This window comes from Ovis aries, chromosome 2 (genome assembly GCF_016772045.2).
Source record: "Ovis aries strain OAR_USU_Benz2616 breed Rambouillet chromosome 2, ARS-UI_Ramb_v3.0, whole genome shotgun sequence".
NCBI classification, from domain to species: Eukaryota; Metazoa; Chordata; class Mammalia; order Artiodactyla; family Bovidae; genus Ovis; species Ovis aries.
Window position 1 is genome coordinate 187,238,239 of NC_056055.1, and position 14,575 is coordinate 187,252,813.

The following is a 14,575-nucleotide window of genomic DNA, read 5'->3' on the forward strand; positions in this document are numbered from 1 at the left end:
CATACATGAGCACTGGAAAACCATAGCCTTGACGAGACAGACATTTGTTGACAAAGCAATGTCTCTGCTTTTTAATCTGCTCCTCAGACAGCTATTTTGTTTTTTGCGTTTCTTGGAAACGAACAGAGATCATTCTGCCATTTCGGAGATTGCATCCAAGACAGCATTTCACACTTTTTTGTTGACGACTATGGCTACTCCATTTCTTCTAAGGGATTCTTGCCCACAGTGGTAGCTATAATGGTCTTCTGAGTTGAATTCACCCATTCTAGTCCATTTTAGTTCGCTGATTCCTAGAATGTTGACGTTCACTGTTGCCATCTCCTGTTTGACCACTTCCAATTTGCCTTGATTCATGGACCTAACATTCCAGGTTCCTATGCAATATTGCTCTTTACAGTATTGGACCTTGCTTCTATCACCAGTCATATCCACAGCTGGGTGTTGTTTTTGCTTTGGCTCCTTCCCTTCATTCTTTCTGGGGTTATTTCTCCACTGATCTCCAGTAGCAGATTGGGCACCTATCGACCTAGGGAGTTCATCTTTTTGCCTTTTCATACTGTTCATGGGGTTCTCAAGGCAAGAATACTGAAGTGGTTTGCCATTCCCTTCTCCAGTGGACCACATTCTGTCAGACCTCTCCACCATGTCCTGTCCATCTTGGGTGGCCCCCCATGGCATGGCTTAATTTCGTTGAGTTAGACAAGGCTGTGGTCCATGTGATCAGATTGGCTAGTTTTCTGTGATTGTGGTTTCAGTCTGTCTGCCCTCTGATGCCCTCTCTTAGTGCCTACCGTCTTACTTGGGTTTCTCTTACGTTGGACGTAGGGTATCTCTTCATGGCTGCTCCAGCAAAGCACAGTGCCACTCCTGACTTTGGACGTGGTATATCCCCTCACAGCTCTCGCTTCTAACCTTGAACGTGGGGTATCTCCTTGCGGCTGCTCCTGTGCTGCGCAGCCACTGCTCCTTGTCTATACTCCATCCAAACCCCCCTTTCAAATTCCTGTTCCCTTGCCCTCTGGCTCACAGGTGGGTGAGTGACCCTGGTCTCGACAATCAGGGTCACAGAATTTGATCCAGGACTGAGAATGAGACACAATGCACGACAAATAGAACTAAATTCTGAAACTTTTGTGGGAATGACTTGGTCAGAGAAGACTTGGTTATGAGCTGCTGGTGGCTGTCTGGGACCCATATAAATAGAGCTTGCCTGAGGATAAAACTGACATGTGAGAGAAGAGTATCCATTCAGAAAGAGACACAACCTGATGGCATCCTCAGGCCCAGGATCCAGCTGTGCTGCAGTAAGATGTGCCCTTGCATTTCCCGGGAACATGAGCCAACAAACTCCCATTTACTCGCTCAGCTACTCGCAGCAAAAACTGTGGCGGTCCAGTCAGTGTTCAGAACTATTGAAGGGGAAAGGCGTGCTCAGAGTCCTTTCCCCACACCCTGCCCTCTGCATCTCTTCCATATGGTTATTCTTGAGTTATATCCTTTCATATAAACCAGTAATCTAGTAAATGAAATGTTTCTCTGAGTTCTGTGAGCTGCTCTAGAAAATTAATTGAACTCAAGGAGAGGATCATTGGAACCTCTAACCTAAAACCTGCTGGTGAGAAGCACAGGTGACAACCTGGGCTTGTGATTGGTATCTGAGGTAGAGGGAACAGTCATGTAGGTATGTGCATACATGGATACTCAATTGTGTCCAACCAACCTCTTTGCAACCCCATGGACTGTAGCCCTCTGTCCATGGGATTTTCCCAGTAAGAATACTGGAGTGGGTTAACCATTTCCTCCTCCAGAGGATCTTACCAACCCAGGAATCAAACCCACGTCTGAGTCTCCTGCATTGTCAGGTGGATTTTTTACCACTGTGCCACTTGGGCAGCCTCAGTCTTGTAGGACTGAGCACTTATTCTGTGGGATCTGATGCCATCACCAAGTATACCATATCAGAACTGAGTTGAATTGTAGGAGACCATGCTGGTGCTGGACTATTTCTTGTTGGAGTGAAAAAGTCCATACACACATATTGGAATTGGGTGCAGAACCCTTGGTAGCCAAGCTTGGTATGTCAAATGAAGCATCTCAGTCCAGTCTTAGTGTAATGTGCTCGGTTGCTCAGTCATGTATGACTCTGACACCATGGACTAGATAGCCCACCAATCTCCTCTGTTCATGGAATTTTCCTGGCAAGAATACTGAAGTGGGTTGCTAGTTCCTTCTCCAGGGGAGATTCCTCACCCAGGGATCAAACCCAGGTCTTCTGAATCTCCTGAATTGGCAGAGAGATTCTTTACCCCTGAGCCACCTGGGAAGCCTTGTCTTAGTGTAATAGGGAAGAACAAATTTGACTCCATATTAGCTCCGTTTCTTTTACTTGAACCTTTGTATTCTTTTGCTTTTGCTGTGAATTATGAATGTTGCCTATAGCCTGAAATATACAAGATACCCCATTCTCAAGGCTCTGATTTTTAAAGGTATAACATTTTCCCATTCATATAGAGATAAAAAGTTGCAGAATGGAGAAAAACACTTGTCTTGTTGTAGGTTTATAGGAACATCGTGACCTGACTTACCTGGATAGATGCTGGAACAAAGGATTCCTGCACCAAGAAGTTTGCAACAACCAACCACACTCCTTCATCTTGCCTTTAAAAATGCTTTGCTGAAACTGTTTGGGGAGTTTGGGATTTTTTTTTTTTGTGTGTGTGTAATTCGGAGAAGGCGATGGCACCCCACTCCAGTACTCTTGCCGGGAAAATCCCATGGACGGAGGAGCCTGGTGGGCTGCAGTCCATGGGGTTGCTAAGAGTCAGACACGACTGAGCGACTTCACTTTCACCTTTCACTTTCACGCATTGGAGAAGGAAATGGCAACCCACTCCAGTGTTCTTGCCCGGAGAACCCCAGGAACGGGGGAGCCTGGTGGGCTGCCGTCTATGGGGTCGCACACAGTTGGACATGACTGAAGCAACTTAGCAGCAGCAGCAAGCCTCCATTTTCCTTGTGCCCTTGCAACAAGGCTTTCTCTGCTCCAAACTCCATCATTTCTGTTTGTTTGGCCTCACTGAGCTTCAGGCACATGAACTTGTGTCAGGTAACAGTTTGTCCATCATCGACACCTGGTCCATCACTGATGGTAGCCCTGGCCAACAGTTACTTTTTCTGGTCTCATTTCCCATTTGTAAAAGAGGTGGTTGTTCTAGGAAAATTTTCCAGGGCATTTCAGGTGAAACATTCTTGCCTCATTCAGGGGAATTTATGGCCCCAGTTATTGGCAGAGGAAATTATTCTGGCAGCACCTCTCAGGACCTCTTCCCTTGGGTTGAGTGTCTCCATCTCTCTATTTGTTAGTGTCTGCCCCACTCTTCTGCTTCTGTTTGCATGCTGCTGTGTGAATAGCTAAGGGGCCACCAGTGTTGAATAGGCAGGGCACAACAATTCCATTGCCCATCCATGATTAGCATGGCTATGCCCCTTAATCCAGACACCAGGCAGAGACTATGTTTGATGGCTGGCATGCCAGTAGGTTGATTGGAGCTGTGTCAGGGATGACCCCAGGAAAGCAGAATCCTCTGGCTCACTGACTGCTCAATGGGGATGAAGAATAGAAGGTGGAGGCCACCCAGATCCGGCAGACTAAGTGACTGGCACGTCCATTACAGTGCCAGGCTTTCATGCTGAAAAGACCTGCACATTGTTGTTGCTACTGTTTATTTGTTTGGCCCATGGAGACTGTGCAAACCTAATGGCATTGACACTTGAGTTGAGGGTACTCACGGGGATCGTGACAGCTATGGGAGGGAGTGAAGAGAAAACAATTCTGAGGACAGACAGTCTAGACTGAGAAGGCTGTTTCCCCCCTCACTAATGACCCTAAAATTGACTCGATCCAGAAACTCCAAAAGTAAAGCCATTAGTTACAATGTTGTCAGAGTGAATAAAGAAAGAAAGAAGATGGCATGCAGATCATTTTGGAGCTGATTCCACACAAATGCCCATTCTGCATGCCTGAGTGCCTGGGCCAAGCTGCCTGGTATAATTATTGTTTGCTCTGCATGGGATTAAGGCAGGCACATGACCAGCACATCTGAGTGTCAGCAAAGAGCCAGTGCCCAGCTGAGAAATATGGCTCTCATTTTCTCTGTGGGGAAGGACCGGCCTTCTTTTTGGTGGGCTGGTGACTGTCTTGTTGAGCCATCATCCCATCAGTTTGGAGGGCTGTGGAGTACAGTCATAAATGGTGAGGTAGAAAAGGCCCCAGAGTGTCACACTGAAGATATCTCTAGGTTGAGAGGGAGAAGGAGAAGAAAATGATAAAACAGGAATGTTGGGGCTCCAGTCACCCCTTGCTTGGGAGTGGGGACCTACTGTCCTCTACTTGCCTGTCATTTCTCTGAGACTGTAAATTCACAGAGGCAAGGCTCTTGTTTTCCCTTTGTAATACCAGTAGCAATAACAATAACAACAGTTCTTTTAAAATTTTTATTTTTATTTAAGTATAGTTGATTTACAAAGTTGTGTTAACTTCTGCTGTACAGTAAAGTGATTCAGTCATATATATATATTTCATATACTTTTCTGTTATGGTTTATCATAGGATATTGAATATATTTCACTATGCTATACAGTGGGATCCATGCTATATATAATAGCTTGCATCTGTTAACCCCAAACTCCTAATCCATCCCTCCCCCATAGCCACAAGTCTGTTCTCTATGTCTGTGAGTCTGTTTGGTAGATTAATTCATTTGTGTCATATTTTATATTCCACATATAAGTGATTTGAATGAATCACTATTTTGTGATAGCTCCTGGGAAGTGCTAGGCCCTGTATGTGTGTTAGTTCTGCAGAGCAGAAACCCATAACATTCCTCTCAGTTCAGTGGGAGAGTGGATGTGTAAACCGATAATTAGAATGCCAGGGGTACCTGCTGGAGCCTAGGGGCCCAGGAGGCCGAACACAAGTCTACTTTAGCGGTATTCATAAGACAGCAGAATCTTTAGTCATTGACTGAAAAACTCTTCCTATGTGATTAAATTCAATTTGTAGGCTAATTGCCTATCTACTCACAAAACCAGTTTTTGGAAAAAGAAGGTGAGAAGGTTTCAATGGGTGAGTGGGAGGTATTGTTTATTAGGTACCTACAGTAAGGGGCCTCTTATAGTACAGATTTTAGCAATGAACAAGAGACTCAGTGAGGTTAAGCGACTTGCCCAAGGTCACACAGCCAGGAAGTGTGCCAGTCAGAATTTCAATCTAGGTTGGACTGACTTGAGAGCTGACTTTTGAAAATATTCTTAAGTTTATTTTTAATTGGTGGATGGTTGCTTTACAATGTTGTATTAGTTTCTGCTGTATAACAGTGTGAATCAACCATATGTATACATGTATTTCCTCCCTCTTGAGCCTCCCTCCCATCCCTCCACCCCATTCTAGCCCACTAGGTCGTCACAGAGCATCACTGACTCTTAAGATACACTATGAAAGTGGGCCCCGTTGTAAATGTACACTGCCTCAGGCCACTGCTACTAGCCCCATGTGGCATTGAGCGCTTGAACTGTGGCTACTATGATTGAACTAAAGTCTTACTTTTATAGAATTTTAAATAATTTTAATTAAAGAGAAAAAGCTTATACTTTATTCAGTTACTGAACTTTTATGTAGGTATACAGTAACTTGGGTATGTGAATCTGTTTTTCCCTGTGTAAATTTGATAAATGTTATATAGGGATCAAGTATTTCTTTTTTAAAAATATTTAGTGTCCATTTATTTGTTTATTTTGAATTTATCTTAAAATTGAAGTATAATTAATTTGTAATATGTGAGGATCAAGTATTTCTTTTTTTAAATCAACACCCATTTATTGTAATGAAAAAAAAAGACCTCTGTATTCCATATGTTCCAAAAAGATTTACTATAGAAACAAATACACTATATGAACTCTATCTGCCTAATTTCACTACGATAAAGACAGTGTGTGACTTCTAGTTCCTACAGAAGGCGAACTGAAAAGCATAGGTACAGACTATAAGAAAGCATGAGCATATGCGCATGTGCACAAATGTGGTTAAAATCCTTAGCAAGCAACTGCATTTAAATTTTCTAAGATGCCTGACCCTAGGTTGTGGCGAGCTCTAAGAAAACTAGTGACGGGTTGTCCCTAGTTTTATATGCTAAAAAAAAATTTGCTATGAGGATCAAGTATTTCTGATGCAAATTTAATGTCCCCATGGAGATGTCCTTTAAGTGTAAAATACATCCCAAATTTTGGAAACATGCTGTTTACATGTTAAGATGATGGATATATAAAGGATTAAATAAAAACTGCTTTAAAGATACATGTCACCGCTTAAACTGGCCATTAGAAATCTGAAAATGTGACTTGAATTCTATTTCTCTTGGACAGTGTTGTTCTAAGCCAGAGTTTTAAATAAATAAATGAACTTGTTAACTCCTCAGGGTTCCTGTATGCAGAACAAGATAGTAACAAAAGACATTCCAAAAATATTTCTATTTTCCTGTCTTAGCTGACCTGGCTAGCACTTGAGTCATCAGAATTGTGGAGGCCTAAAGAATCCACCTGGAATGCAGAAGATGCAGGAGACATGGGTTCAATACTTGGGGTGGGAAGATCCCCTGGAGTAGGAAATGGCAACCCACTACAGTATTCTTGCCTGGGAAATTCCATGGACAGAGGAACTTGGTGGGCTTCAGCCCATGAGGTTGCAGAGTCAGACAACTGAACACACACACACAATTACAATGAGTGTACGCAGACGAATAATACCAGTTCCTGTGGTGTTTTTCAGAGAGGCTAGTACAAGGCCAGAGGTCTAGGCACAAAACATGGAACAACTTAGGGGGATGACCAGATGGGGAGGGGGGCAGGAAGTAAAAGAAATTGATGATGACTCTCATTGTGGTCTAAGAGATAGCTTTTAGCAGACGCTTTCAAAACCCAGATGATTCACGCCCACATACACATAAGAGCCCAGTCAAAAGCTGTGAGGCTCCATATCACCTGAGAGCATAGCCGATTCCAGAAACAATTTAGGCTTCGCTATTCCAGCTGATTTGAGGGCTTTACTTTTGTCTGAGTCTATTATTACAAAGGTTTTCTGTCTGACTTTCCCATTACTACTCTATTTGTGAAGCTCAGATTCAATATTTAAAGCCTGAATTTTCCTTTCATACCGAACTTTAGTGACAGAGTAATTCAGATGGATTTGAGGGGAGAGAGGGAAATGAGATGAGGTAAACTTCAAAGTTAATGAAGAAAACACCAGTGATATTGGGTGAGCGTTGAGTTATTTTGAAAATTTTGAAAAAAAAAAAAAAAGAATTGTTGTAGGTGTTCTGATTTTCTTTTGAGGCTGTTTTTAGTACTTTTCTGAGGTGCTTGCCTCTATAGCATTATTAAAGCTATTGCTCAGGATTTTAATGTCTGCACTTTAATGGCTTTTCCCCCCGCCCAAGGCTGTGGAGTGGGGGAGGGAGGGAGAGAGACAGACACACACCCATACAGAGAAAGAGAGAGAGGTCAATTAATCTTGGAGTAAGGATGACTTTAGACTCTTAGCACTGGCTGATTTAATATTTGTGATTTCAAATATTGATTTGCAAAGCACTCCAAAAGGACCTTTAATACACAGTGTTTGGTCATTTTCAGAAGCAAACTGTGAATAGAGTGGTATGAAGCTGACCTGGAGAAGCTTGTGAATGAGACCAGCCAAGCCCTTGTCAACACAGTTCCCTTTCATCTTGGTGTTTTTGGAGTACATAATAATCTTTGTTGAAAGTTTAGAGAGCCACATAGCATCAGTAATTATTAGGGAAATGCAAGTCAAAACTACAGTGAGGTACCACCTTCAGATGGGGCATCATTAATAAGTTTACAATTAACAAATTCAGGTGAGGATGTGAAGAAAAGCGAAACCTCCCACACTGTTTGTGGGAATGTAAACTGCTGCAACCGCTATGGAGAACAGTATGGAGGTTCCTCAAAAAACTAAAAATGAATTACCATATGACACAGCAATCTCACTCCTGGCCTTGTATCCTGAAAAAATTCTAATTTGAAAAGATGCATGCACCTCTATATTCATAGCAGCACTATTTACAATAGCCAAGACATGGAAACAACCTAGATGTCCATTGTCAGATGAACGCATGAAGATGTGGAACATATATACAGTGGCTATTACTCAGCCAGAAAAAGTACGAAATAATGCCATTTGCAGCAACATGGATGGACCTAGAGATTATTATCCTAAATGAAATAAATCAGACAAAGACAAATACCACATGATATCACTTATATATGAAATCTAAACTATGCCACAAATGAATTTATCTATGCAACAGAAACACTCACAGAGATAGAGAACAGACTTGTGATTCCCAAGAGGGAAGGGGGTCAGGGACCAATGGATTGGGAGTTTGGGGTTAGCAGAGGCAAACTATTATATAGACAATGGATAAACAACAAGATCCTACTGTATAGCACAGGGAACTATATTCAGTGTTCTGTGATAAACTATAATGGAAAAGGATTTATACATATATATAACAGAATCACTTTGCTGCCAGCAGAAATTAACACAACATTATAAATCAGCTATGCTTCAGTAAAATTTAAAAAGGCCACTCAAGTGTTTTAGATGTGCTTTGTGAATTTAATGGAGATATCTTGTCCTGTGTATTCAGAAATTTGGGGATCACTAAATATCTGAAGAGACCCTTGTAAACGGCAATATCAGATGGAACTGGAAGCTTTGAGGGAACTCTGGACTGGCAGTGTTGCTGAGACAATTCCTTATTTGTCTATCTATTTATTTATTTTAAGTATAGTTGATTTGAAATATTTATTAGTTTCAGAGATATAGCATAGTGATTCCATATTTTTATAGATTATGCTCCAATTAAAGTTATTGCAAAAGGATGGCTGTATTTCTCTGTGCTATACAATATATCCTTCAGTTCAGTTCAGTCTCTCAGTTGTGTCCGACTCTTTGCGACCCCATGAACTGCAGCATGCCAGGCCTCCCTGTCCATCACCAACTCCTGGAGCATATGCAAACTCATGTCCACTGAGTCGGTGATGCCATCCAACCATCTCATCCTCTGTTGTCCCCTTCTCCTTCTGCCCTCAATCTTTCCCAGCATCAGGGTCTTTTCAAATGAGTCAGCTCTTCGCATCAGGTGGCCAAAGTATTGGAGTTTCAGCTTCAACATCAGTCCTTCCAGTGAACAGTCAGGACTGATCTCCTTTACTGTCCTAGGGACTCTCAAAAGTATTCTCCAACACCACAGTTCAAAAACATCAATTCTTCAGTGCTCAGCTTTCTTTATAGTCCAAGTTCACATCCATACATGACTACTGGAAAAACTATAGCCTTGACTAGATGGACCTTTGTTGACAAAGTACTGTCTCTGCTTTTTAATATGCTGTCTAGGTTGGTCATAACTTTCCTTCCAAGGAGTAAGCGTCTTTTTATTTCATGGCTGCAAACACTATCTGCAGTGATTTTGGAGCCCCCAAAATAAAGTTTGCCACCGTTTCACTGTTTCCCTATCTATTTGCCATGAAGTGATGGGGCCGGATGCCATGATCTTAGTTTTCTGAATGTTGAGCTTTAAGCCAACTTTTTCACTCTTCTCTTTCACTTTCATCAAGAGGCTTTTTAGTTCCTCTTCACTTTCTGCCATAAGGGTGGTGTCATCTGCATATCTGAGGTTATCGATATTTCTCCCGGCAATCTTGATTCCAGCTTGTGCTTCATCCTTGTTGCTTATCTATTTTATACATAGTAGTTTGTACCTTTTAATCCCATACCCCTATTTTGCCTCTCCTCCCTTTCTTGCCATTTGTAACAACATGGGCAGGTCGCTAGTGTATTATGCTTAGTGAAATAATCAGACAGAAAAAGACAAATATTCCATGTTGTCACTGATAAGTGGAAGCTAAAAAATAAAACACACAAATGTATATAACAAAATGCAACAGTTTCTATATTGCTTCCCTAGAAGATTTCAGAGCAACTGTTGGCTAAATGCCTGGAAGGCAATGCCACAGGGTGAAAACTGACCTGAGTAACCTGTCAGGGATTGATCACGTGTTGCGGTTAGATGTGGATGGTCAAGGTCTCTGTCAAGCCTTCTGCTTCTCTGGTTCTACCCCCATCCTCCCCATGTCCAGCAGGGTGTGCTCTAGCTGTTGCCTTTCCTGGGTTGGTCTTAACTAATGCTGCGCAAAGCTCTCTTCTGTCTACTGGCCATTCATTTACATTTGTAATAGTGATGATAGTGCTACTTCCTACTCTGTAATTCTGCATAGTTCAGTCATTCCAGACCTTCACCACACTGCTTATTCATTTGCTTAGTCACTCATGTCTTAAAAATTTTTTTTGATAGTTCTGAAGCTAACTTTATTTATTTTTTAAAATTTAAATTTATTTATTTTAATTGGAGGCTAACTACTTTACAATATTGTATTGGTTTTGCCATACATCAACATGAATCCACCATGAGTGTACACGTGTTCCCCATCCTGAACACCCCTCCCACCTCCCTCCCCATACCATCCCTCTGGGTCATCCCAGTGCACCAGCCCCAAGCATCCTGTACCCTGCATCTAACATGGACTGGTGATTCGTTTCTTATATGATATTATACATGTTATATTGGATATAATTGATTTAGAATGTGTTAATTTCAGGTGTACAGCAACCATTCTCTTCTCCAGGGGATCTTCCTGACCTAGAGATGGAACCTGGGTCTCGTGCATTGCAAGCAGATTCTTTACTGCCTGAGCCATCAGGGAAGCTCAAACACATAATTAGTTTACAATGTGTTAATTTCAGGTGTATAGCAAAGTGATTCATATATACAGACATATATATGTATATATGTTCCTTTTTCATATTCTTTTCCAATGTAGGTTATTACAGAGTATTGAACATAGTTCCCTGTTTTATAAGTAGGTCCTTTTTGATGACCTACTTTAAACATAGCAGTGTGTACATGTAAATCCCAAACCCCCAATGAATCACTCATCTCTTTATTCACCAAAGTTTTTATTGATTTCCTATGTGTGCAAGATCATTCTGATCACACAAGGGCATCTAAGACATTTCTTGCCATGTCTAGCTCTACAGTTCATTTATTCACTTAGTTTAAGTAATTAAAAAAATTCAGTGATATTCATTGAACACACATTGTGGTGCTCGGCTGTGCGCAAGGCTTCAGGGTCTCCACTGGGTGTAGATTAGGATCGCCCACCTCCTCATCCATAGTAGCTTTATTTTTTTGATTTATTTTTTAATTGACGTGTAGTTGATTTACTTCAGATTCTTTTTCAAATTCTCTTCCCTTATAGGCTATTACAGAATATTAAGTATAGTTCTCTGTCTTATGTAGTAGATCTTTGTTGGTTATCTATTTTCTATATAGTAGTGTGTAGATGTTAATCCCACCCTCCTAACTCACCCTCCCTCCCTTCCCCTTTGGAAACCATTAATGCATTTTCTGTGTCTGTGAATCTATTTCTATCTTGTAAATAAGATCATTTGTATCTCTCCCGCCTAGATTACATATGTAAACTATATCATATGATGTATGTCTTTCTCTGTCTGACTTACTTCCTTTAGTATGATCATCTCTAAGTCTGTCTGTGTTGCTGAAATGGCATTATTTCACTCTTTATTTACGACTGAGTAGTATTCCAATTGTATATATGTACCACATTTCTTTATCCATTCATCTGAGTTGACTCCTCTTTAATATCATTATTTTTACATTTACATTATTTTATTTTTTAAAATATAAATTTATTTATTTTAATTGGAGTTAATTACTTTGTAATATTGTATTGGTTTTGCCATACATCAGCATGAATCCACCACTGGTATACACGTGTTTCCCATCCTGAACCCCCCTCCCTCATCCCTCCCTGTACCATCCCTCTGGGTCATCCCAGCGACCAGCCTCAAGCATCCAGTATCATGCATCAAAACTGGACTGGCGATTCATTTCATATATGATATTATACATGTTTCAATGCCATTCTCCCAAATCATCCCTCCCTCTCGCTCTCCCACAGAGTCCAAAAGACTGTTCTATACATCTGTGTCTCTTTTGCTGTCTCACGTACAGGGTTATCATTACCATCTTTCTAAATTCCATATATATGTGTTAGTATACTGTATTGGTGTTTTTCTTTCTGGCTTACTTCACTCTGTATAATCGGCTCCAGTTTCATCCATCTCATTAGAACTGATTCAAATGTATTCTTTTTAATGGCTGAGTAATACTCCATTGTGTATATGTACCACAGCTTTCTTATCCATTCATCTGCTGATGGACATCTAGGTTGCTTCCATGTCCTGGTTATTATAAACTGTGCTGTGGTGAACATTGGGGTACACGTTTCTCTTTCAATTCTGGTTTCCTCAATGTGTATGCCCAGCAGTGGGATTGCTGGGTCATAAGACAGTTCTATTTGCAATTTTTTAAGGAATCTCCACACTGTTCTCCATAGTGGCTGTACTAGTTTGCATTCCCACCAACAGTGTAAGAGGGTTCCCTTTTCTCCACACCCTCTCCAGCATTTATTGCTTGTAGACTTTTGGGTTGCAGCCATTCTGACTGGCGTGAAACGGTACCCCATTGTGGTTTTGATTTGCATTTCTCTGATAAGGAGTGATGTTGAGCTTCTTTTCATGTGTTTGTTAGCCATCCATATGTCTTCTTTGGAGAAACGTCTATTTAGTTCTTTGGCCCATTTTTTGATTGGGTTGTTTATTTTTCTGGAATTAAGCTTCAGGAGTTGCTTGTATATTTTTGAGATTAGTTGTTTGTCAGTTGCTTCATTTTCTATTATTTTCTCCCATTCAGAAGGTTGTCTTTTCACCTTGCTTATAGTTTCCTTTGTTGTGCAGAAGCTTTTAAGTGTAATTAGGCCCCATGTGTTTATTATTGCTTTTATTTCCAATATTCTGGGAGGTGGGTCATAGAGGATCCTGCTGTGATGTATGTTGGCGAGTGTTTTGTCTATATTCTCCTCTAGGAGTTTTATAGTTTTCTGGTCTTATGTTTAGATCTTTAATCCATTTTGAGTTTATTTTTGTGTATAATGTTAGAAAGTGTTCTAGTTTCATTCTTTTAAAAGTGGTTGACCAGTTTTCCCAGCATCACTTGTTAAAGAGATTGTCTTTAATCCATTGTATACTCTTGCCTCCTTTGTCAAAGATAAGGTGTCCATAGGTGTGTGGATTTATCTCTGGGCTTCCTATTTTGTTCCATTGATCTATATTTCTGCCTTTGTGCCAGTACCATACTGTCTTGATGACTGTGGCTTTGTAGTAGAGCCTGAAGTCAGGCAAGTTGATTCCTCCAGTTCCATTATTCTTTCTCAAGATTGCTTTGGCTATTTGAGTTTTTTGTATTTCCATACAAATTGTGAAATTATTTGTTCTAGCTCTGTGAAAAATACCGTTGGTAGCTTGATAGGGATTGCATTGAATCTATAGATTGCTTTGGGTAGTATACTCATTTTCACTGTATTGATTCTTCTGATCTGTGAACATGGTATATTTCTTCATTGATTAGTGTCTTCTTTGATTTCTTTCACCAGTGTTTTATAGTTTTCTATATATAGGTCTTTAGTTTCTTTACGTAGATATATTCCTAAGTATTTTATTCTTTTCATTGCAATGGTGAATGGAATTGTTTCCTTAATTTCCCTATTTTCTCATTATTAGTGTATAGGAATGCAAGGAATTTCTGAATGTTGATTTTATATCCTGCAACTTTACTGTATTCATTAATTAGCTCTAGTGATTTTCTCATTCAAATATGAAGGAGAAATCAAAAGCTTACAGACAAGCAAAAGCTGAGAGAATTCAGCACCATCAAACCAGCTCTCCAACAAATGCTAAATGATAATCTAACATGTATACTATCATGTAAGAATTGAATCGCCAGTCCATGTCTGACGTAGGGTGCAGCATGCTTGGGGCTGGTGCATGGGGATGACCCAGAGAGATGTTGTGGGGAGGGAGGTGGGAGGGGGGATCATGTTTGGGAACGCATGTAAGAATTAAAGATTTTAAAATTTAAAAAATTAAAAAAAAATAATTAAAAGCAAAAAAAAAAGGGCATATAAACTCAAACCCAAAACAATAAAGTAAATGGCAATGGGATCATACTTATCAATAATTACCTTAAAAGTAAATGGGTTGAATGCCCCAATCAAAAGACAAAGACTGGTTGAATGGATACAAAAACAAAGACCCCTATATATGTTGTCTACAAGAAACCCACCTCAAAACAGGGGACACATACAGACTGAAAGTGAAGGACTGGAAAAAGATATTCCATGCAAATAGAGACCAAAAGAAAGTAGGAGTAGAAATACTCATATCAGATAAAATAGACTAAAACAAAGGCTGTGAAAAGAGACAAAGAAGGACACTACATAATGGTCAAAGGATCAATCCAAGGAGAAGATATAACAATTATAAATATGTATGTACCCAACATAGGAGCACCACAATATG